The sequence below is a fragment of the Microtus pennsylvanicus genome, chromosome 19, assembly GCF_037038515.1.
Source record: "Microtus pennsylvanicus isolate mMicPen1 chromosome 19, mMicPen1.hap1, whole genome shotgun sequence".
Lineage (NCBI taxonomy): Eukaryota > Metazoa > Chordata > Mammalia > Rodentia > Cricetidae > Microtus > Microtus pennsylvanicus.
Window position 1 is genome coordinate 27,288,539 of NC_134597.1, and position 24,914 is coordinate 27,313,452.

General features: G+C 41.8%; 1 protein-coding gene across 1 annotated transcript in view; it reads left to right on the top strand.

Annotated features, from left to right (window-relative positions):
* Exoc4 (exocyst complex component 4) overlaps positions 1–24,914 on the top strand; it is a 716,316-nt gene that overhangs the window by 462,217 nt on the left and 229,185 nt on the right. The gene's annotated exons all lie outside the window — the stretch shown is intronic.

Here is a 24,914-nt window from a genome sequence, read left to right on the forward strand (position 1 = left end):
CTGCACAGTTTGGGTGAGAACAAGACTCTGCAGTCAGTCTCCATCAGCTGACTAATGTCGCTTAGACACAAGCTATCACAGCACAACACCCCTTGGCATCTCTTGGATTCCTATTTCTGAGCAAATGGAAATCTTGAAACAAAGATCTTCACTGGCCAGCCCCCGACCTCTCTCAGAATAGTATCTTCAGAGTGTGTCTCCCAGACCTATGTGGCTTAGCAAATAATATCCAGAATTAATGTCCTTGCTCATATATTTTTTCAGTTACCATTTAAAAAACTTGTTTAAAATATAAAAATAACAATAATAATAATGTAACTGTAAAATCAAATCTTAGCTAAATTGGTAGTTATTTTCTTTGCACTTCCATAGAATTGAGGAATGCTTTCTATTGTTTTTTCTTTCTTCCTGTGTGTGTTTGGCATGTTACATTCACTCACAGTTAATCTCTCATGCCCTTTAGAGAGATGGAGTGTGGTTGGACAAGAAGGGCCACTGTCTGCTTGTGTACAAATGACTCCATATTCCTTTTCCTTCTAAAGGCCTTGTTTATGTTCTCTAAAATTCCTGGCTCCTTGTATCCTTAGCATTTGAAATGCCTTTTTTTTTTTGAGTTGGCAAACTGAGTTTAAAAGCAAATGGAAAGGGAAAGGAAGTAGGAACTTCTGTTAAACGTCCAGTGTTCCTTTAGAAAAACTTCAAAATCTTAGTGTATGTCCCAATTTGTTCTTGATGTTCCAGTTAAGGGTAACTGATGGGTGACCAAGAAGTAGACTTGTGCCTAGTATGTATGAGGCCCTAGGTCCAGTCCTCGGAAAGAGGGAAGGAAAGGACAGAAGAAGAAAATAAGAAAAGAAAGGAAATATAAAAAGGAGGGGTTGTTTAGAAGGATACTATAATATCTCATGGAATCTAACCCTTTAGAACAGCTCCCAATAGCCCCAGGGACCTCATAAGAAGAGCCTGTATCCTTACTAACAGCCTCTAAGTTACAGGCCTCACTTGGGCCAGCTGTTGTATGACACTGTACAAATCAGTGGAGCTGCAGTAAAGCCCTACATCAGAATAAATGACTCCAAAGCGTTACTGTTCTTTGAGAAGAGGACTAAGGATGTCACCTCAAAAGCTTAAGTGTTGTTAGGACTAGAATTGGGTAAGGACTCATCAAGAATTTAGTGCAATATATACTGGGTTCAAATAGAACTAGAAAGGTAACAATTCTCATCACATCTTCAGAACCTGGGAAGTGTAGAACACAGATACTAAAAAGCCAGAAACCTAAAAAACTGGACTCAGAAGGTCTTGGACTCTACCAGATTGCATTTTGCTGACATTCATTCAGTATTTATTCTTTTACTTCCTCGGTCAACAAAAAACCACACAGCATCCAGCAATGATGATGTGAATCAGCCTGTCTATTGGAATGGGTCATTTAAGTGTCTCATTCAACTTCATGTGTATATATTTAGGTATCTATACACACACATGTAAATGAAGTGTGTGTGTGTGTGTGTGTGTGTGTGTGTGTGTGTGTGTGTGTGTGTTGTAAAGAAATAGAGGCCATGAATTTGACAGAGTGTGGATGGATGGGTTAGAGGAAGGATTGGAGGAAGGAAAAGGAAGAAGGTAGATAATGTAATTATACTTAATTTCAAAAAGGAAAAAAAAGGAAAAAGCATTTCCCCCACATGTGCTTGCAATCAGAGAAGAAAATCTAAAAGAAAAGAGACTAACTCACCTCTTTTTTTTTTGTCCCATCAGAAAGTGTTACTTGACTAATATGTATTCAGTATCCATTCTGTTTAGAGTATTGAAATACAATTGAGAAAACTAAAGATGTTGAACTAGTTCCTTCATTTTTTTTTTCTGAGACAGGATTTCTTTGTAGCTTTGGAGCCTGTCCTGGAACTAGCTCAACTCACAGAGATTTGCCTGCCTCTGCTTCCCAAGTGTTGGAACTACCACCCAGCTCAGTTCCTGCATTTGTATACTTAAGTTCATAATATAAGCAGACACTGGAGGAGTTATGATAATTACACTTCAAGATTGTTTGTAAATTCCAAATGATCATAGTACAAATGCAAAGTGCTTTAGGCATAAAACAGGAAGGCTTTCTGAATATCAACAGGAAGGATAAGTAACCTTTGAGCATTTTGGGTCAGGTACTATATTGAACTCTTTAGATCCTTCACCATATTGTTGGTGTAATTTTTATTTAAAGGCGTAGAATTGTTGTTTAGTCATCTTGGACAATTAAAGAGAACTACCATGTACTGAGTGGCTTGAACTGCATTTCTGAAATTGTAGAGTTTGAAATCTGAGAGGAGAATGTCACCTGACTCTGCTTAATGTTCATCGTGGCGCAGAGATTGCTGCTTTTGGTGTATTTTCCTATGGGGACTCTGGGAGAGAGCAATAACCATCCTCCTGGGGTCTGATCTTATTAAGACACTTATCCCATCTTTATGACCCCATTCAGATCTAATTAGTTCCAAATTATGTACCTCGTAATGCCATTAGAATAGTTGAGTCAGACATGGTGGCACTATGCTGCAAAATCTAACTGGCAGATTTAAAACAGTTCTGGTTTCTTGTTAACCTGGTCAAGATTGCAAATGCTATGCTAACCACTGTGTTTGTTTAAGTTATATCATCACAACCTCATGGTAGTTGCAGGCCCAAGTCTGTCTGTTTCAGAGGTGTGTTATTTTGGTGTCAGTGGTATTGTTTCAAAGAATATATTGTTCGCAATGGTGATAGACTGTGTGTAAGTTGGGGGTTTTATCCATCACAAATACATCAAGATTTTACTTCTAACTCTTCAGAGAGCAAGGTATTGATCATCTTATTTAAGTGTTCAGGGACTTGCTACTTTGGATGGTGAGGTCTCCATTCAGTGAACTACATAATTAACTGAACCATATATTCCCATGTAACAAACCTGACATCATTAGTGTTGGGCAGCTCCTGAGGGGATCAGAATCTGCATCCAGCCTTGAAAATAATCACCTCATAGCCAACACAGCCTGATGTTCCCAGAAGATTAAGAGTGGGCTCACTTTGAGTTCACAGTGAGCCAGAGGTTGCTGAGTGAACTGCACTTCCCACAGCTAGAGGAGAAACAGGCTTGTAGGTGTGACAGAGCATGCGGCAGATTGTAGACAGGAAAAGGATTGATTTTCACTGGAGATGTCTTCACCTGAGGTTGCCTAATATTCCTAACACTTTTAGCTGCTAATGAGCGTCTCTGTCCATCCCCCTAGGGGCCCTTAGGTGTTGCTAAGCACTGAGAAGGGTGGAGCAAATGATGCAAAAACATTATCAAGTTCCTGGAATTGTGAGGGTGATTCCTGTAATACCTTAAATTGTTCCAAATTCATAGAGCTTGGACAGCTGCTGAATACAAGAGCCGTCTGCCTCTATCACAGTCCACACGTTAGGCCTCTGTTATACAATTTGTATTTTATGGATGGCCACATGAATTAAGCTGGAACTAAATCATTATGCTAATTCTTCCTGTAATTCATCTACCATTCCCAAAGCTGGGTCGTCTTTCTCTGTGAGGTTTACAACAAGTTTGTAACTAAAGGGCATATGTCATTACAGAATTGTTCTTCAGCTCCACAAAAAAAAAAAAAAGAAAAATCCTTCCATGTTATGATTTGCAGGTAGCATTTTCAACTGCAGGCTGCCAGGGGCACTAGGGAATGTGCTTGTCAAATAAACAGAAAATATTTGTTCTCAGGCATGTGGTCTCAATAGCTTTCACAGCATAATACTCACTTAGAAAATAATTAGTAATCAAAAAAGGCATTTAAACTCAACTCTCTGAAGCATAGAGGGAGATGTACGTTACATCAATTGAACTATTAGTTTAAATCTCAACTTTAGTTGCAGACATAATTAGGTTTTAGTGAAAGAAGACATGTATGTAGATCGGAGAAGATGGAATGTTTTAATCACTGAAGTATCATTTTTATTAGTGCTAGGGATTAGGAACTGTATTGACCTATGGATCTTCTCGCTCCACTGGGTCTGTGCCTTGCATCACTGTAGAACTGGTGAGACCTCCACCGCTGATCTCATTGAGCAGCAGCCAGTGAGGGCACCTGTCCTGGAGGTCTGCCAAGTTGGTGGTAAAATACGGGTTATTTTCAATATATTGTTAAAAATAAATACTCTAAGCATGTTTTCAAATAGCAAGAGCTAAATTTACATTTTAGCTGGATTTCTATCCATTCAGACTATAACATTTACTGTATGGTCCTAGTAGGCTCTATATCAGTCGAGTTTACGTCTATGTATATAAGGTCTTGTGAGTACAGTGTCATGATTGGAACTTTAGTATTTGTTGATTGGCTGGTTAAATAAACAGGGACAGGGTAAAACAATTAGAATTCCTCTTGGCTGTTATATAAATGAGTTATATTTCTTTTCTGGTTACCTATTTAATGCAAAATATTTTGAAACAAAGTCTCTATGAGAGTGAAATAGTTAAGTAGATGATTGGATTGACAACTACTTTAGACAGTTGCAAACTATGCCAGTTAAGTTCCTTGTTTCAGAAAGACAGTGGGACAATACCAAAATCAACATTTAAATCCAGAACTGTCTGCCTCCCTAGCTGTGGGATTACTGACACAAGCTGCCATGTCTGGCATTTTATTCCTCCTTTTTTTTTATTGGAAATGGATTTTTTTCATACAAATTATTGTAATTATAGTTTCCCCTTCACCAACTCCTCCAAGACTCTTCCCAGCTCTCCTCCCATGCAAATCAATAGCCTTAACTGTGTGCGGTCAGAAAACAAACAAGCATCTAAAGAATAATAAAATAATATAAGAAAACTAAATAAACCAGAATTGGACAAACCAAACAGAAGAAAGAAGAGCCAAAGAAAAAGTACAGAAACACATATAGACAGAGACACAGCATGTTAACATGCACAATGATCCCATAAAACCGTAAAACTAGAAGTCTAGTATATAGGCAGAGGAGCTGTATGATAAAGAGAAAGGGGTAGTAGGAGAGAGAGAGAGAGAGAGAGAGAGAGAGAGAGAGAGAGAGAGAGAGAGAGAGAGAGAGAGAGAGAGAATATGACCAGACAGACAAAAAACTTCCAAAAATATTGTTGAGTTTGTTTTGTGTTGGCTATTTACTGCTAGGCACGGGGCCTGCCTTTAAAAGTGATCTGTATCCCCATTGAGACTCTGTTGGAGAAAACTAAGTTTTTATGTCCAAGTAGTTATCAATTGGAGATTGCTTCTGGATTAGGAACAGGGCCTGTGTCCAGTTCTCAGTGCTGGGACCCAATAGGGTATAGAGCCATGCAGGCCCTTTGCATGCCGCCGCAGTCTCTAGAAAATCATGTTTGTCAGTCCTGATGTGTTTAGAGGGCCTTCTGTCTTTGGTGTCCTCCATTCCCTCTAGTCTTTACAATCTTTCTGTCCTGCCTCCTCTTCCACAGGGTTCCCTGAGCCCTGAGGAGGAGTTGATAGGGACATCCCATATAAGACTGAGTGTTCCAAGATCTCTTTCTGTGTATTGTTTTGGCTGTGAGTCTCTGTTTTCTGTTGTGGGAGGAAACTTCTGAGAAAGGCACTGATCTATGGGTATAGCAGAATGTCATGAAAAGTAATTTTATTATCATGTTCTTGAGTAGAACATTAGTACTTGGTTTTCCCCGGGGCCCTAGTCTATCTAGTCTCAGGTTCTTAGACACCCAATCAATGTCAGGGATGGGTTCCATCTCATAGAGCGGGCTTAAATCCAGTCACACATTGGTTGGTTACTTCCGGCTTTGTACCGCTATTGCACTAGCACATCTTGTAGGCAGGTCTGTATGCTGTAGAGTGGATGTTTTGTAGCTGGGTTGGTGTTTACCTTTTTCCTTTGGTAATGGTGCCTGAATTTTTTACTTTTTTTCTTTTTCATGGAAATGCAAGTCTGAACACAGGTCTTCATGATTGTACAACAATCTTTCTATCTTCCCAGCCCCTAAAGTATGTAATATTTATAAAAAGAATGAAAATGTTACCTAAGATTGAAAAATCAAGCTTCTATAGATCTAACTAAAACTAACTTGTAAAGTTTCTTCTTAATGTTATGTCTGAGGGTATAAGAACGTGATTCAGTATTGTGTTTCACATGAGGATAAGATTCTAAGGGAATTTTATGCTTTAGAGAAAATTGTAACTAAGGTTACAACTAGTTTGAAGTCTGATAACAGTTGTGGCTCCTGGAGAAAATACTTGTGTGTTCAATCCCATGCAGTTTTACCTACAACATTAGGCAGGTTACAGAGCCATGGATAAAAGGCCCAGGTTTCAGGATCCTGTCACCCTTCCCTTTGTTTTTCTTTTGTGGTTTTTGCTGCCCTCTCAGGACTGAAGGGCATTTATAGCTGCTTTCTATGCCCATCAGAGTTAAACAATCTATACTGTTGGATCACTTAATGTCCCACAAGGTACTTTCCTTATCGTCCATGGAAGCTGACTGATTACTTATTTAAAACCAAGACATTTTTTTATCTTTTAGAAAATATGGAAAATAAAAATGCTGTTTCTGAAGAAAATCATTCACAAGAAGCAAAAATCTAAATTACCATGCCATGATGAAGCTATAAGTGGAGCTATTCTAAAATATGCATTTTTATCCCCAAATGAAAATGGAACGGTAAAAAACTGAGATGATTTTAATGTTCTGGAAACAGTATATAAAAGTAGTATGCACTTAGAGGTTTTCAAAAGAAGGTACCAAATAGTAGCAAAGAGCAGTCAGTCTGTTGTAGGTTGTTGGAGAAGATCTGGAAGCTATGTCTAGAGAACCAGACAGTGAGTCATCTTCCCTAGTCATCTTGTCTTCAGACCATCCGTGGTACTGTTCTTTACTGCAATTGCAAGGAGAGGAAGTTAGCAAGTGAAAACAGTGAAGACAGACATTAAAACCTCCAGAGAAAAGCCTGTGTAGGAGAACCTTCAGTCTTTTTACCTCTCATTTCCCTCCATTTTATCTCTCATCATAGTCATTTGGGGAGAAGAACAGAGGCAATAGAGTTCTCTGTTACTCTTGACTATGTTTATTGGGCGTTTCATGTAACTTTTAAACTGTAGACCTCAAATGTGAGACTCTGCAAGATCTTTGAACTTCATAACAATGACAGGTCCACATGCATTTGAAAACCTTTCCACCCTGTGCTTTCCCTACATGGTAGGAAAGCTGACTAAAAGACCTTGAGAACTGTGAAGTGGAACCATCAGCTCCTCACGTGTCTAGCCTATTATCCTGTTACATTTTTGTTTCCCATTTCAACATTTGAATTCTTTGAATTCTTCATGAATTTTCTAATGCTTTTGACCTCTAGATGAAAAAGTATGTCTTTAAAGAAGTCTTACTGCTCTTCGAACTGGAGAGGAAGGGGGAGGGGAGTGGGGGGAGGGGAGGGAAAAGGGAGGTGGGGAGAAGGCAGAAATTTTTAATAAAAAGAAGGATTAAAAAAGAAGTCTTATTTATATACATTGAAAAGACTTAAGTAATTAGCATTGTCTTTTGATCTTTGTTGTCCAAATCCAGTCACAACTTAAGCATTTTTCCCCAATCTAAACGGTGAAATACTTAAGCACACCTCTGGCCACCCAGCTCCATGGCCCCTAGCAGCGAAGCTCCCTGGTCTCCCTTCTGAGCTGGGAACAGAGCTTGCTGCGTTGACACACTAACTGGATTTCTGCTCCTTGTGAAATCTCAAAATGAAATCATCCTTTTCTTGATTTTGAACTTACTAAGCCATCCCATTCTTGAATTAGTACCTGAAAAGTAGTTACTTCATTTCAGTTACTGTAGGCTGCAGTTCTTTCAGCCCAGGTGACTTTCCCCCTTTATATCAGATCCTGGGAAACTATGTGGGCTGCTGCTAATAGCCCAAGTGTATGTCAGCCTAGGGCTCTCCATCTCTTTCTCTTCAGAAGCTGCACCTGCTCCCTTTGCTCCCAGAGGGACACCTCTCAGTCTAGTCACTGTTTTTCAGTGTTTCAACTATTCATTCCGTGTGTGTTTCTTAAATGGCAGAATGGAAAGGCCATATTAAAAGGACTCCATTTTTTAAAAGTAGGTATTTTACAAACAAGTTCATATATAACCGTTGTTGAATTAACTGTTGTCTTCAATGAATAAGGAATAAAGACACTTAGAAAGAAAGAACAATGGCTAATGGGTTTGCTTTTCCCCTGACCACAGCCATGAAAATGTGATCGTCATTAAAGGGCTATAAAGTTGTCTCCTTTAGTGCTTCAGCACACTAATGGCTCCCTGCTTTTAGTGCTATTTTACTATGTTGACCCCTGTTCCCTGCAGCTGGGAGTTTATTAGTCATTCTGGCCTTTGGGAATGAATATTCATAATAAGATAGCAGTGATGATTCAGTTCCCTTTACAGCCCCAAGGGAATTACTCTTAGCAACCAGGAAAGCTGGGAAAAAAGGGGAGGGGGTGAAATTGCACCAGCATCCTGTATTGAACCGTGTAATGTGAAGCCGAGTTCAAAGTATCTTGTGAGTAAACTGAGGCTCAGGGCTGCAGTTTTAAGGCATACACTCACATTGGAACATATGCCTTCTGATTGCCAAGCCATATTCTGTGATATTATATCTTCTCCATATTAATTTATTTGCTTCCTTCTAGAAGTCGTATCCTGGAAAGATATGAAATACCAAGTATTTAGCTCAAACTTTGCCCTGATAATGGGACCTCAATGACAGAGCTAAGAAGAGTGTGGAGGAGCAGAGCCATGGCTGTATCAAAGTAACGACATCATATAGTCCCTCTTGCAGCTCTCACCATCATCATAACCAAACAACTTTTTAAAAACACCCTTGAGTTTATTAATGGGGAATTTGTGGAACACCTGCTTTGTGCTGATGGTTCCAGTAGATTGAATGACACATGGAAGACATATGTATTACAAGTATTACATGATAACTTTATTAAAAATTATAATGGCTATATTTTAATACACTGTAAGCATCCAGTCACCTAGCTTTAAGAGTTTTCAGTGAAATTCCATTTCAACTTTCTCCATAGGCAACTTATTTTAGTGAATGTTTTACTCTTTTCACTTCTTAATGAGATTAGGTCTAAGGAGAGAATTCTTCCCAAAGTGGCATCACTTGAATCTCTAGCTAATTCTGTAGCAATTTTCTGGAATGCATACCAATCCGACTGATGGAGAAAGGAACTGTAGTGAACCCTGGCTAGAAAGCCACCACCCAGAGCTGCTGCAGGGGTTCTCAGTAGACTGAAGGATGAACTGTATGGCTTTGCATATTGGAGGCATGTGCTGACCCAACATTGGGTTAACAAGATTATGTTTAGTGATCTGTCTTTGGTTTTATTTGGAAGTCACCTGACTTTATACATGGATTCTTTCCCTAGTTATGTGCCCAGGAAGCTAATTATTCAGTCACAGAGTAATGAAAGACCCTGCCATCTGTCTGCTGATTTAATAGAGTGTCAGCATATCCCAAATAGGACATAATTGGATTGACAGACACAAAGACAGTTATTAGATTGTTATTATCTTATGGGGGGAACAGGCAAAGAAGCAAAACTAATCTGATGTTGTCCGTTGTTCCTGGAATACATCGCCCTTCATGCAGAATGCATGGGCTTTGAAACCCCTGACTGCCTTGGAATGTTTGGAGTTCCTGGTCTCAGAATTCATTTCTGTATTCTTATTACAAATCATTATAATACAATCTAATAAAGCACAGTTTGCATAAAGATGGGACCCATTTATAAAGCTGTCACCCCAGCCACTCTATTAATAGAGCCATTTTAAAGATTTATTGTAAGCATATGTTACTTTTTGCAGAGGGGCAGATTGAAAGCTGCAGGATTTGAACATACTAGAATGTGCTACTGCTGATAACTGGGGGAAAATTGAAGCTATTCTGTGCAAGGACTCTCTCTTCCCTTTCAGGTATTACCGAGACAATCATAGTAAGACACTGAGAAAGGGTGACAAGGTCAATGTTCATACTATTTAACTACCTTTTCTTCTGTTACATTTTCTGCTTTTATTTCCAGATATTTCTGAAGATTTGAGATCATATAGGTCAGGAAATATAAGCCTTTGGAAGCATTTCTGGTTATGAACTTTGTCCTTAAAACACCTGTGGCTAGATCTGCTGACAGCCAAGAAATAGAGACTTGGTGCCTATGAATTCAGTAATGGGTTCAGGGAGCATTGTACCCCTCCCTGTTACATCCCGGAGTTTCTTACCCTCAGAGCTCATGAGGAGAACTGGAAAGGGAGTCCAATAACAACACACACACACACACACACACATATTCATTCAACAAGACTCTAAAAAGTACCTGCATGTGCCAGGCACCTTCCTAGGTTCTAGGTGTATTGCTGGAAATTGCCCAAAAAGTTGAACTCTTGGTGAAAGAAAGCAAACAAGCTCATATGTGCGGTATCCGATTGTGATGAGGAAAGGAAGGCAGCTGAAAGAGGTAATGGGGGAGTTTTTTTATGCTGGCCGTTCTCTAAACTTTTTAAGAAACTGACTGCTGTGTGATAGTGAGTCTCAACTTACCAGGGTAGGGGCATGGAGATGAGAAAAGTTAGTGTAAAGAGAACGAAGACCTGAGTACAAATAATGAAAAAGAAGCATAGGATTGTCCCAAGAGGGAGTTCAGTAGATATTGAAATTGTATTTAGTTTTCCATATGCTTTTATACCCAAATATAATGGGGAGAGGGTAGGCAAAAGACTGCTTTAACATGATACAAAAGACAACTAGAACAGTTACTTGCTCAATACATTGAGACACTAAGCCATTAATTCATGAGAAAAGCATTCTGTTTAGGCAGTGGACCTACCCTAGAACAAATATCCTGAAGGCATCTACTCGCTAGGTCAAACCTCCTATTTCAAAAGAAGGGGCAGGAGTATCCTTGAATTTTCTGACCTTTGGTTAGGGTGGAGTGGCTCTACTTCCTTGGGCCCTGTGAATGCCCAAAACACCAAGTAACCACACTACAGATCAAGGTGTATAGTCAAAGTTGGTATCAACAATTTTGAGCATCCTCAAACTCTCTGACCTTCAGACAAGAAGGAACAGGCTCACATTTTTGGGCCTTCACAGTCTTGTGACTGTCTGGGTCAAGCATGCAGCAAACCCAAGTACCCTGGCTTGCCTGGTAAAAGCCCCCATAATTTTCCTTATTTGCAGGCTAGGGGGTACAGATAGTAGGCATGAAAAGCTGTTATAAGCCATAAACAGTCTATAAACAAAGTATTTCAGAACGCCACCATTGTAAACTGAGACACTGCTTGTTCTTGAGGAAATTCTTTTCTGAGGAGACAAACTACTTGTAGCAGGGATTCTCAACCTATGGGGGGTCACATATCATATATCCTGCATACCAGTCATTTATATTACTATTTATAATACTAACAAAATTACAGCTATGAAATAGCAACAAGATAATTTTATGGTTGGGGTTCACCACATTATGAGGAATCTTATTAATAAATTAATTTAGTAATCATAAATTACATTGTAGCAGCACTTGGAAGGCTGAGAACCACTGACTTACAGGCTTCACTTTTATGTTATAAATAGTCTGTTATTAACTGAGTTAGAAGATTTACAAATGAGCAAATTAATTTGTACAACCATTGCATTAATGATTACTGTGGTGAGACTTACATGTATTGAATGGATATAAGACAATGTCACCACACATATTTCACTGACAACCTTACAATAATCCCTCAAGGCACATATTATTTCACCATTTATAGATTAGGAGCCTGGTCAAGAAAGTTCTATCGTTAACTGTCGGCAGATCTGAAGCCCCAGGCCTGTCTCAACCTAAATAAACCCTGTGCTGTCTTTTGTATACTGCATTACCCCAAAAATCTTAGACCTCTGATTTAATGAGGGGCAGATTGTGTTAGGAACAATGGGAAATATAAAAAATAAAAATAAAAAATGCAATTCCTGTACTCAAAGAAATGAAAATACACCGGGAAGAGATGATTGCATGAAAAATAGCAGGGGATAGTGAAGATATAAACACATAATTGCATTCCTTAGCCTGTGAAAGCTAGGGGAGACAGATTAATGTATACTGCAGACAATAAGCCTGAAGCTGAGCGTTTGAAAGACAGGTAGAAACATCACCTATGGTTGTTAGGATTCACTTTTGTACCTAGGGTGAGCATCAGATATTATTATAACCCATGAAAATTCCAAGTTAGAGATGGTAATGCAGCTAGACTTGCGTCCAGCTTTCCTCTCCTTCAGGTAAGCCTCAGATGAAGTGTTTACCTTGTGAAGGTAGCATTATGTTATGGTAAATGGATATGTAAGTGGATATTTTAAAACACTAGGTCACATTGTCACATTCAGAGCAACTAGATAGTGACATCATGAAAGACAGCCAGTAATTGATTCTGACAGGGAGACCTGGGTTTGTGTCTCCTGTTCTGCTTCTCTTGGGACATATTCTCACTGAGTAACTCACAGGCCGAATGTCTCATTGTGTTTACATTGTCCCTCCTCAGTTCATATATCATCAGTTTCATATGTATTAAATATAGATATTCTGCATTATCACTGGAAAGAAATGTACACTGAATGAGTAGAATTATTAACAAAAAGTTCAGGATGAAAAACTGCAGATTTTCATGAAATAACAGCAAAGGCGTGTCCTACTGAAATGTGGGGAAATAGTGGGGCCAGGTCATAGATGGAAGCTCTTAAAACCATAGACGGGCAGCAGGGGAGATTTTGAAAGATAGGTGTACAAGAAATAGAAGCCACTGTGTGATGGCACTGGTGGAGATCTAGGTAAAGAGCATATACAGAGGGACTGCAAACCGCTCAGGAGACAGGATTTGTGTGGGGTAACTCTGCTGTCTTTTCACTAAGTTGATCATGAAGCCACTGAAATGAGACAAGTTCAGAACAACAGACAAAATAACAGCGACATGGTGAGTCAGCTAATGGTCCTTTTTACAGTGTATCTTTTCACCCACCCATCTCATTTTCTTTGCTTTCTCTAGGTTTACACATACTATTGTTTTTTACCAAATGAAAAGTCTTGTGTAGCACTGTAAATAGTTGGTGTTAATTTAGATGGATAAAGTCAAAGGAACTCAAAAAATTCTTTAAAATTTTTGAAGTGTTAGTATTATTTTATTACCTAGTTGTGATCCCTTTTTGATTTTCTCAAATCATACTTCGTTAGACTTGCATTCTGTTAGTATATTTGAAGGCAAATACTGAATAACATCCTTTGGTGCTCTGCTTTCTCACTATTCTGTGTCCTGTTGCATTTTTTTGACAGCAGCCTCTAGAGAATTAATTGGCCAAAAGAAAAGAGCCTCTTCCTTCTCAATACCAAGATCTAAAATAGTCATTATGCTTTGTTGGTTTTTGGTTTGGCTTGCTTGTTTGTTTGTGATGTTTGTAATGAATGATTTGCCATTCTGGGAATATAGGTGTCCTGTTTTGTCTCGGTGACAGCCTTGCTGTTGTCCTCACGGGAATGTAGGGAGTTACTGTTGCTTTAGCACCATGTTCCTGTACTTACTTCTTAGGCCTCTGTTGATAAAGCTTCCTTACTGTTGTTGCCAATGATATCCAAAAAGATATCCAAAATTCATGGAAAGATTTCATAAAAATCCCCTGGTCTTGGCTTTCCAAGTTTAGTTGACCCAGGTGACCGAGTGTGACACCACATTACACCTTTTGCCCAGTGTTAGGGCATTAGAGGCAAGCATCTTCTATTCTCTAATAACAGTAGTACAAAGCGCCAGTCATGCATAACTTATCACATCTAAGAGCAACATATGAAAATTTTAAAATCATCTCCTGCTTTTGTTCCCTTCCAGAATTTTAACATCCATAAATTATCATGGGGAAAAGAATGGCTCAGGCATGCTGTTGAAGTTGATTAAGCCTATCTTATTCCGGCTGAGTGAAAGGATTGTTGCATGGCAACTGGCCAATAATCACAGCCTACATGACACATAACAGACACGTTAGCATGGCAAGGGCAAATGAAGAGGCATGTCATGGTGGCTAAGGTGACTTGAGGGCATGAGCGCAGGTCTCCTTTTACTTACCACTGTTTTCTTAACAAAACTGTTTATTCCTGTGGTACCCAAGGGGAGTGGTGAGCTGCTATGGGGCATGGAAACACTGAGGACATGATTTTCTTCTCACTGGCTATGACAGAGATGTTATTCACCCCCCAATTACTGTTGTGTTGTTGGCTGAGCACAATATATCTGCTCTTTATGAATAATCAATAAATCCATTCCAGTTCTACACTACTGCAAACCCGGCTAATAGGAGGCAAAAGTCTGTTTCAGAAATATGAATTAATCAGAGCTTGAGCAAATAAATTTAGATTCCAGATCTAAGATGAATACAGAGATACAAGTATAAAATAAAAAAAACACACAGCAACAAATAAATGTGTATTTTCTGTACATATGTGTATCTAAGCCTAATCCTAAGTAGTTGCTTTACACCATGGCCATTTTCAGGGCTAGCGTAACTTCTCACTTTATGCAGGAGGCTTGTTGTGAGCATCTGCGGATGAATAGTGCTTGGCCCGTTGGGAAGCGCATTAATGAATTGAACCTACATCCTTCCCTCAAAGAACCTAGTGTCCAGAGGGCCATGATATGTACTCATGAATAGAGAGCAGTCCAGACCACTGAGTCTCTGTCCTGTGTAATTCTCATTTCTTTTCTCTGTGGGTCAATGAGGCAGGGATATGTTTCCTTCATTAAAACCCACCGTAATGATCTTTTAAACTCAGAATCAAGCACACTACTATATGTGTGTAAAATAAAAGCGTATGATTGTTAAACTTACACATATTTAACACATGGAAATTTGTCATGGTTAGCTGTAGTATATTACAATATTTTCTGTTCCATTCACATGTTCTTGTTCTCACTCCCCTTTTCTCTTTTACTCCTATATTGTTTAGAACCAATTTTAATTTTATTTTAATTGTTTCAATTTAGCACGCCTTGAGTCTAAGCCCTCTAAGAGCAGGTGTCCTGTCTGCTTTATGGCGTCTGGTCATGCTTCATGGTCAACGAGATAATGGTGCACTTGAATCTCACAACCAATTTTTGGTCCAGCCTGATGGATGCCATTGCCTACTACAGGTTCCTTATAACTCTGACCTGGAGGGGGAAAAAGTGTCTCATTCTGTCCCCTCTACTGAGGTGAATAGAACAGGATAATGAATTATGTATAATTGAGAAATGATGCACGTAGTCTAAGATTGGGCAAAACATATACTACCCTCAACTTCTGATACATTTCATCTCACTAATGGCCTCTTTTATTCAGCGTGTTGAGGATTTTTCTGAAACCCTGACTTAAGGAATGAAATCTTCCTTCAATTATTTATGGTTTAAATTAATGCAAATAAGGCTCCCTGGCTGGCTGTGCTGATACTCATTAATAAATATTTCACTGGGTATTAGGAAGATTCAGATTGACTAAATGAGGCTCTTTTTCAATATAAACAAAAGCCCTTGTGTTTTTTCACTACTGTGCAGGCCCAGTTCTTATGTCTGGCTTTCATTATACTAAATGAATGTTAGGTGGGTGCATCAACAGAGCTATGGATCCTGTGGGAATCAGAGTCAGTGGGGGCTCTGCAGTGAAATAATCCTCTAGTTAAGCCAAATTTAATCTCATTAGCAGGGTAATTGTGCTGTTAGGGGAAATGGTCGGCCAGGTTAAAGAGAAACCCACATATTCTAATTACTCTTTTGCTCCTGTCACTGGAAAATTCAACATTGAGCTGAGGCAAAATGTGCAGATTCTTTGCTTGTCCTAAAGAGGCTGGAACTTTGGTGATGTCCACATCTGTCACACATCCCAGACTATGTACAGCAGCGTTGTCCTGCTGTGCCTGTCCTTGGGTCTTTGCTATAGAAACCAGTGCCAGGGTACGCGATCTTGACACACTGTGCCTTATGTATGTATCTTGCCCTTTGTCCAACAAAGTTTATGCAGCAGACCACCAAGGATTTAGTAGTTCAAAAATTTAATATCAAAATATCTAACTTATGAAAAATATCATTTCATAGTTTTTATTATTGGGTATTTTCCCAAGATAACTGAATCAGGGACCAAGTATTAAATTATAGTCCTCTATATTTCTTTCTGTGTATAGCATGTTTAGCATGTGGTAAAGAAGAAAGAATTATAGGGTACTTGAAAGTTGGAACTGGGTTCAAGATATAATCTTAAAGCTTGGTAATCATGTGAACTCCAGAAAATTACTTATTTGAACTGCAGGTTTGTCATGTGTAAAGTGGAAATGATTATCATTGTCAAAATAGCCCTAAAGCAGAATAAGAGTGAGTTTTGTTAAAGTCTACAGCAAGCACTGATAAATTGTGTGTATGGAAGATAATCGCCTCTCCCTGCTTTGCAGGACCTGGCATCACTAGCTCCTAGAATACAATATAGTCATAATCGGCAAATATTTGAATTAGTGAGATGCTGGGGAGTTCTGCCTTCACGCTCACAATTGTTGCCACAGTCTGTACTGTGAGTGATTATTTCCAAGAATTTTTCTAAATCGATGAGGTGAATGCTGATGTATCCTTTTAAAAGAGAAAGTGTGTCCTCTACTTCTTGCCCTTCTTGGGCTTATTGTATCAGTTTTGAAACAAAGCATTTTTGTGGGCAGTGACACAGATCTCAACAGATGATTCTAAAACGGCTGAAAAATGCTTAAGGAAATGCTGAACATCCTTAGCCGTCAGAGAAATGCAAATCAAAACAGCTCTGAGATTCCATCTTACACCTGTAAGAATAGCCAAGATCAACAACACTGATGACAGCTTATGCTGAAGAAGATGTGGAGAAAAGGGAACACTTCTGCATTGCTGGTGGGAGTGCAAGCTGGTACAGCCCTTTTGGGTATCAGTATGGCAATTTCTCAGAAAATTAGGAAACAACCTTCCTCAATACCCAGCAATACCACTTTTGGGTATATACCCAAAAGATGCTCAGTAATACCACAAGGACATGTGCTGTAGGAATTCCTACTGCCAGTAGCCTTTAAGTTACCCGCCCACTTAGGCGTGGCCTCTTATACTATAAATGCCAATGTAAAGCATGCGTATCCAGCCTCTCTTCAGGCTGTGGGATTTGGTTGCTGTTCCCCATTCCAGCAGAGGACTGTAATCTGTGACTCTACCCCTAAATAAATAACCCTTCTATTATGCTCAATTCTGAGCTTCTGTGGGATTTCTTTTAAGTGTCTGTCTTCAGACATGTGCTCAAGTATGTTCATATTAGCATTATTTGTCATGGCCAGAACCTGGAAACAATCTAAATGCCCCTTGACCAAAGAATGGATAAAGAAAATGTGGTACATTTACACAATGAAGTACTTACACATTGGAAAAAATAATGACATCTTGAAATTTGGAGGCAAATGAATAAATGTAGGAAACATCATATTGAGTGAGGGAACCCAGACCCAGAAAGGCAAATATCGTGTGCACTCACTCATAAGAGACTTTTAGACATTAAACGAAGGAAAATAAGCCTACAATTCACAATCCCAGAGAACCTATACAACAATGAGGACCCTAAGAGAGACATACATGGATCTAATCTATGTGGGAAGTAGAAAAAGACAAGAACTCCTGAATAAATTGGGAGTATGGGGACCATGGGAAAGAGTAGAAGGCAGGGGAAGAGGAAGGGAAAGGAGCAGAGAAACATATTTTGCTCAATGAAAACAATTAAAAATAAATAAATACTAGAAATATGAAAAAAAACATTTAATGGTATTAACAAGTATGAATGCATTGTCACCAGGCTGAGTTCATGGATGGTGAATGAGAAATTTTTTCAAGCTTTTGTCTACCATGCCTGTGGCAGTAATTTTTCATCACCCATCTGAAAAAGTGAAGTTTTGTGTTTACTATTATGCTGATAAATAAATTGTATCAAGGGTAAAGTCATTGTCCATATAATTACTATAAATTATTTCACAAATTTCTTATGAGAAGTAGTTTTTAAATAATTTTTCACATCAATATAGACTTTGTATTTATCTTATGATAAAGCATATAGTCCCCAAACTTTCCCCATTCCTTTGAAAACAGATAATGTTTCTCAGATGAAGTCAAGTGTGATATTGAAATTTTTTTTTGTTAAAACAATTTCTGTAAGGGTTGCTGTGTCTTATGTATTCAGTTCCAGTTAGTAGCAGCACTCAGCCCCGGGTAAGCCAATGAGCAGTCATCTGGTTGTAGACACCACTGTTGCTTAGCTGTGCTTTCTGTTCTGTGCTCTAGTTATTTGTCACCATATTAATACGGGATGGGGTTGGTTCTGTGGAAACTGGTAATATTGCCATCAAATTCTTTTATAAGATCTTGCATTTTTGTTTTTGTTTGTTTTTGAAATTCTGCTTATTAGTACGTACCTACCTGCAGATTCTCAGACAGGCAAGGACCCTCTTCTTTCTGATTATGTGCAAGTGTGATCATTTAGACTTCTCTATACCTTGGTTTTTTTGAGCAGAATTTTAAAGCCCGATTTAGCATTACTGTGAGAACTTAAAGGAAGTGGACTTACAGGAATAGTAAAGTCTTTGGATCCTGGCTAATAATAGACACATTTATGAAACTGTCTATAAGCTGTCTGGTGCCTCTGAACAAGACAGGATAGTGATGGGACACTGGATAAAATAGCTTTAGAATACTCAGCTTAGTTCATTTTTCATCCTAGATAAATATTGTACAGGCTGTTTTGTTGTGTTGAAACCCTGAGATGATAATGCACGGCTACAAGTAATTCTAGAAAATGTTGTCTTTCCCAAGCAGGAAAGGACTAACAGGAGTAAGACTGAGAAGGTTTTGAACCACTGTACAATACAGTTTTTTTTTTTTGAGAAATCCTGCACATTGCTTCATTAAACATATTGTCCTGGAAAATGCGTGTGGTATAGTGCAATGAGAAGAAGATCATGGATGAGTTGTAAAAATCAAATATTCAAATAAAAAAGCATAAATATATACGAGTTTAAGGCTCTGAACCCATTCAATACTATGTGTCTTGGGTCCATGCCATAATTGTTTGCTGGGGATCACATGTTATTTTGCAAGTACTTTTTTCTTAGATTGCTGCACATTCAGGTTGGCAATTAATCAAGTAATAATAAACATAGATTAGTAAAACATAATCTAAGCTAAGATCATGGAACAAGGTTAGCTGCCAAATAGCTTCATTTGAGAAAATTCAAACCGAGCTTTCCAAAGCGTTTATTTACTAAGCATAACAAAATCTATCCTGAAAGAGAGCCAAGTAGCCTGCCTGTCTCATCCAGCATATACTGTATAATTTTTAATTTTAAATTTCTTGAGAATTTCAAACCTGTATATATTGTATTTTGATCAGATCTGATTCCCCATTCCCTCCCTTCAACTGCTCCCATCCCCCCATCACCCTTCCTTCCCAGCTTAATTCTTTACTCACCAGACCCACTTTGTGATGCCAGTATGTGCGTGGGGACAGTGTGTGCATGGGGACAGTGTGTGCACGGGCACAGTGTGTGCACGGGGACAGTGTGTGCATGGGGACAGTGTGCGCGCGGGCACAGTGTGTGCATGGGGACAGTGTGTGCATGGGGACAGTGTGTGCATGGGGACAGTGTGTGCATGGGGACAGTGTGTGCATGGGGACAGTGTGTGCACGGGCACAGTGTGTGCATGGGGACAGTGTGTGCATGGGGACAGTGTGTGCATGGGGACAGTGTGTGCACGGGGACAGTGTGTGCATGGGGACAGTGTGCGCGCGGGCACAGTGTGTGCATGGGGACAGTGTGTGCATGGGGACAGTGTGTGCGTGGGGACAGTGTGTGCGTGGGGACAGTGTGTGCACGGGCACAGTGTGTGCACGGGGACAGTGTGTGCATGGGGACAGTGTGCGCGCGGGCACAGTGTGTGCATGGGGACAGTGTGTGCATGGGGACAGTGTGTGCGTGGGGACAGTGTGTGCGTGGGGACAGTGTGTGCATGGGGACAGTGTGTGCACGGGGACAGTGTGTGCATGGGGACAGTGTGTGCATGGGGACAGTGTGTGCACGGGGACAGCGTGTGCGTGGGGACAGTGTGTGCATGGGGACAGTGTGTGCATGGGCACAGTATGTGCGTGGGGACAGTGTGTGCATGGGGACAGTGTGTGCATGGGGACAGTGTGTGCACGGGGACAGTGTGTGCACGGGCACAGTGTGTGCATGGGGACAGTGTGTGCGTGGGGACAGTGTGTGCATGGGGACAGTGTGTGCATGGGGACAGTGTGTGCACGGGCACAGTGTGTGCACGGGGACAGTGTGTGCATGGGGACAGTATGTGCACGAGGACAGTGTGTGCGTGGGGACAGTGTGTGCATGGGGACAGTGTGTGCGTGGGGACAGTGTGTGCGTGGGGACAGTGTGTGCGTGGGGACAGTGTGTGCGTGGGGACAGTGTGTGCGTGGGGACAGTGTGTGCATGGGCACAGTGTGTGCATGGGGACAGTGTGTGCGTGGGCACAGTGTGTGCGTGGGGACAGTGTGTGCATGGGGACAGTATGTGCACGAGGACAGTGTGTGCATGGGGACAGTGTGTGCACGGGGACAGTGTGCGCGCGGGCACAGTGTGTGCATGGGGACAGTGTGTGCATGGGGACAGTGTGTGCATGGGGACAGTGTGTGCATGGGCACAGTGTGTGCGTGGGGACAGTGTGTGCATGGGGACAGTGTGTGCATGGACACAGTGTGTGCATGGGGACAGTGTGTGCATGGGGACAGTGTGTGCATGGGCACAGTGTGTGCACGGGGACAGTGTGTGCACGGGGACAGTGTGTGCGTGGGGACAGTGTGTGCATGGGGACAGTGTGTGCATGGGCACAGTGTGTGCACGGGGACAGTGTGTGCACGGGGACAGTGTGTGCGTGGGGACAGTGTGTGCATGGGGACAGTGTGTGCACAAGGACAGTGTGTGCATGGGCACAGTATGTGCGTGGGGACAGTGTGTGCGTGGGCACAGTGTGTGCGTGGGGACAGTGTGTGCACGGGGACAGTGTGTGCACGGGGACAGTGTGTGCATGGGGACAGTGTGTGCATGGGCACAGTGTGTGCATGGGGACAGTGTGTGCATGGGGACAGTGTGTGCATGGGGACAGTGTGTACGTGGGGACAGTGTGTGCACGGGGACAGTGTGTGCACGGGGACAGTGTGTGCGTGGGGACAGTGTGTGCATGGGGACAGTGTGTATGTGGGGACAGTGTGTGCATGGGGACAGTGTGTACGTGGGGACAGTGTGTACGTGGGGACAGTGTGTGCATGGGGACAGTGTGTACGTGGGGACAGTGTGTGCACGGGGACAGTGTGTGCACGGGGACAGTGTGTGCGTGGGGACAGTGTGTGCATGGGGACAGTGTGTGCACGGGGACAGTGTGTGCATGGGCACAGTATGTGCGTGGGGACAGTGTGTGCGTGGGCACAGTGTGTGCGTGGGGACAGTGTGTGCACGGGGACAGTGTGTGCACGGGGACAGTGTGTGCACGGGGACAGTGTGTGCATGGGCACAGTGTGTGCATGGGGACAGTGTGTGCATGGGGACAGTGTGTGCATGGGGACAGTGTGTGCATGGGGACAGTGTGTGCTTGGGGACAGTGTGTGCATGGGGACAGTGTGTGCGTGGGGACAGTGTGTGCGTGGGGACAGTGTGTGCGTGGGCACAGTATGTGCGTGGGGACAGTGTGTGCGTGGGCACAGTATGTGCGTGGGGACAGTGTGTGCGTGGGGACAGTGTGTGCGTGGGCACAGTGTGTGCGTGGGGACAGTGTGTGCATGGGGACAGTGTGTGCATGGGCACAGTGTGTGCATGGGGACAGTGTGTACATGGGGACAGTGTGTGCGTGGGGACAGTGTGTGCGTGGGGACAGTGTGTGCGTGGGGACAGTGTGTACGTGGGGACAGTGTTTGCGTGGGGACAGTGTGTGCATGGGGACTGTGTGCATGGGGACAGTGTGTGCATGGGGACAGTGTGTGCGTGGGGACAGTGTGTGCACGGGGACAGTGTGTGCACGGGCACAGTGTGTGCATGGGGACAGTGTGTGCATGGGGACAGTGTGTGCACGGGGACAGTGTGTGCACGGGGACAGTGTGTGCATGGGGACAGTGTGTGCACGGGGACAGTGTGTGCATGGGGACAGTGTGTGCATGGGCACAGTGTGTGCACGGGGACAGTGTGTGCACGGGGACAGTGTGTGCGAGGGGACAGTGTGTGCATGGGGACAGTGTGTGCATGGGGACAGTGTGTGCATGGGGACAGTGTGTACGTTGGGACAGTGTGTGCATGGGGACAGTGTGTGCATGGGGACAGTGTGTGCGTGGGGACAGTGTGTACGTGGGGACAGTGTGTGCATGGGGACAGTGTGTGCATGGGGACAGTGTGTGCGTGGGGACAGTGTGTGCGTGGGGACAGTGTGTGCGTGGGGACAGTGTGTGCATGGGTATAGAGATGACCACTAGAGCTGAGCAGTCTTTGGAGCTGCTTCCGATGACAACTACCTCTTTCCCCACCAGTAGCCGTCCGTTGCTAGTAGCTCCTTGGGGAGCTAGGGATGACACTTCATGTATCCCTGCCTCACCCATGATAGAATTTTGAGTGGTTTGATCTCATGTATTTCTTGAACATTCAGTCACAGTTGTGAATTCATGTGTGCAACAGCCTTGTCGCAACATTTTTTTGACACATGACAAATTTCCGCTGTTTGATTTCTATTACTGGTTCCTGCGTGGTGTTAGGTTGGTCCAGATTCTCAGAGAATATGAAAGAGCAAGCATATGCTTAGTTCTAGGTTTTAATATGCTGGTAATTTGTCGTTAAGTGCCTCATTTTGAAACATTTACCATAATGCATGCATCATCTGTTTTACAACCTCCTGTCCTCTTGCACCACCTCAGTTCTTTCATCACCTTGCTTATCTAACCAGTTTTATCTGTAAAACAGAGCATTAAAATAACCCGTGGATAGTGAGCACATTAAAAAGTCATGGACCTTAATGGCCAAGACTAAGTAAGCTATAATAATAATACCGTACTATTATTTATTTGAATATTTATTAATTATGTGCACTACTTAATTAACTTGAGCGCTTTGTGTCTGTTTCAGAGGTGTAGGGCACAGTTACGGCTCTGAAGGAGTGTGTTTGTGTTATCAACGAGTAAAGGACAGGTAGAAAAATGACTAATGCTGTGAAGGAATAAAATAGTTACCTTATGACTGACGTCAAGTAACTTAGAGGTCAGGGGAAATCCCATGCTTGGAACTGGTCCTTTGACAAAGGCTCCATTGAAAAATGACAGTTTTGTAAACCTCCAGTCTAGCTGCTCCGCCACAGTAGTGCACTCCAGATGCACTAAAAATGCTGTGTGAGAAAAGGCACTAGGTTTACTCTTGTGCAGGTTCCACGCAGGGTATATACCTACTGAGTACCAGACTACCCACAGTAAATAGGAATGCTCCCCTTTGCAGGAAGTTCTACCTGGTGGGGTGCAGGCTCCTCACCAGGGGTGTTATGTGGGTGTCGTAGGGAACAGGACAGTCAACATAGAAACAATGGAGAAGTGATCCCTAAGCTTGGACTGTGTCTGCAGCATTCAAGAAAACAGTGGAGGGAGTGTTCTCAGGTAAATGGCCAGACCTGTGCAGCAGCCTGGGGGCAAGGGAAACCAGGACACAGTTACAACCTTGTAAGTACTTCTAGATTCCGTGCTTCCGTGAAATCAGTACGACAAATTGAAAGAAGCAAGGTTTAGACAAACAGGAAAATGAGGCGATTTTAACAGGAAAGCATATATTAACTTCTCGCCATTTATCTGCATCACCTCATTTAATTAGAACCTGAATTGAGTTGTGAATGTTAGTAATGGAGACACAGGAATTTCTGCCTGAGCTCCAGCCTTGGACTAGTTAGCTCCATCCATTACAAACGATGTGTAAATGAAACCCATGGAGCCTGATTCTCTCACTGTGCTTGCATTAGCACCTTCAGTCATGGGGAGCATACTATGCACACCCTACATATATTGCCAAATAAACAAGGTGGTGACCAAATGAGCATACGTGAACATTAAACAGAAAACGTGTCTCTAAATTTGCAGGTTTCTCACATAAATAGCAAGGTTAGGTGTAAGTGATACATGATTTTTAAGCTTGACCCAGGGTTATTGTAGTGATAATAATATAAATATGGAGATTACAGGCGAGAACTGGAAAGCAATAGGAACTCAGCAGTGAAGAGTTCTAGGTGAGCCGTCATTAGGATTTCCATTTGAGCTACCCAGGTGATTGGAAATGGAAGTCAGAGACCAATAGTGTAAAGTGAAAATGATATTTACTTATCTTATTAAAGGTCTGGATGCATGCGTTTAATCCAGACACTGGGGAGGCAAAGGCAGGGAGAACTCTGTAAGTTCAAGGCCAGCCTGGTCTACAGAGTGAGTTCCAGGACAGCCAAGGCTACACAGAGAAACACAGTCTCAAAACACACAAAGAAACAAAAAGAATGTGTTAGAATAGGCTCAAGTCTGGCATGGTCTCTGGGGCCAACGTCAGATTTTAGCCCCATCACTTACCAGCTATTTGGTCTTGAGAAAGTATCTCAGTGTGTCATGCCAGTCAGTTCTACTTCCAAACAGTTGTGCATGTGTTCTACTTTGCAACATCATAAGGACCGTGTGACCCAACGCTTGGTGACTCCACACAGCACTTCTGTGTGTGGTATCTCATTGCCATCCTCTGTAAAATGGACATGATAATAGCGCAAGCCTCTTAGGATCCCTTTGA